This window comes from Corvus kubaryi, unplaced genomic scaffold (assembly GCF_017639235.1).
Source record: "Corvus kubaryi isolate FWS band 111438036 unplaced genomic scaffold, C.kubaryi_AGA036_p1.0 66, whole genome shotgun sequence".
NCBI classification, from domain to species: Eukaryota; Metazoa; Chordata; class Aves; order Passeriformes; family Corvidae; genus Corvus; species Corvus kubaryi.
Genome location: NW_024582054.1, coordinates 34150107 through 34151397, shown reverse-complemented (window position 1 = coordinate 34151397; position 1291 = coordinate 34150107).

Here is a 1291-nt window from a genome sequence, read left to right as displayed (position 1 = left end):
CGCCGCCCGCCGCCGCGCGCGCCGCCGGGCCCCGCCCCCCGGCCCGCCATTGGCCCGCCCGCCGGCGCGGGGGTGCGCTACGCGCTGTGATTGGCTGATCCCCCTGTCCGTCATCCCGCCCGCCCGCCCCGCGGCGCCCGTGCGGGGGCTGCGCTCGGGGCTGCGGCGGCTCTGCGGGGTCGGTGCGGGGCGAGCGCCTGTCCCGGCCCTTCCCGCTGCCCTTCCCGCTGCTCTTCCCGCTCCTCTTCCCTCCCCCGGCTCCCGGGAAGCGTCACTGCACCCCCGGGCTTCCCGCCCTACAGCCCCCCGCCCTCCCCGCGGACAGCCAGCGGTGCCCGCAGCATCCCTCTCCCGGGATCCAGGGGCGCTCCTGCGGTTTCCCCTCTGACGGCACAAGGTGACTTTGGGAGCGCTGGTGGCAAGGGAGCTGCTGAGGGATGCGGTCGTGAGGCTGTAGTTGTAATTATGAGAGTAGCCCCACGTGCGCGATAAACGCATCACGCTCGGTAATCCTACGGCTTTCCGTGGATCGCAGCGGAGGGATGCTGGTGCGGTGATGCCCTGCGTGGGGAGCGGGACGCGGTCCCTGAGCCTGGGACGCCCCCGTGGGGACACGATCCGCCACTGGAGAGCGGGGACAGGGGCCCCGAGGGGTTCCCGTGGCTTTGCTTCTCAACCCTGCTCGCTCTGAAGGTCGGCTGAGGTCTTAAACTCTCCTGGCAACAGAGCGGCACAGCGGGCCCTGTTCAGCCAATGGAAAAATAGGATTGCTTGGAATGCCTCTGTAGTATCTCTTATTCCCCTCTCTCTGTGCGTACATTTGGGGCTGCCTGTTGGTGCAGATGCTCTGTGCCTCCCATGATGGCTTTGGACTGTGTCCAGCACTGGGACTCCAACATCAGAAGGACGTGGAGCTGCTGGAGCGAGTCCAGAGGAGCCACAGGGCTGCTCCAAGGGCTGGAGCCCCTCTGCTCTGGAGCCAGGCTGGGAGAGCTGGGAATGTTCACCTGGAGAAGAGAAGGCTCCAGGGAGAGCTCAGAGCCCCTTGCAGGGCCTAAAGGGGCTCCAGGAGAGCTGGAGAGGGACTGGGGACAAGGCATGGAGGGACAGGACACAGGGAATGAATTTAAGCTAAAAGAGGTAAGATTTAGAGCAGATATTAGGGAGAAATTCCTGGCTGTGAGGGTGGTGAGGCCCTGGCACAGGGTGCCCAGAGAAGCTGTGGCTGCCCCTGGATCCCTGGCAGTGTCCAAGGCCAGGCTGGATGGCACTTGGAGCAGCCTGGGCTAGT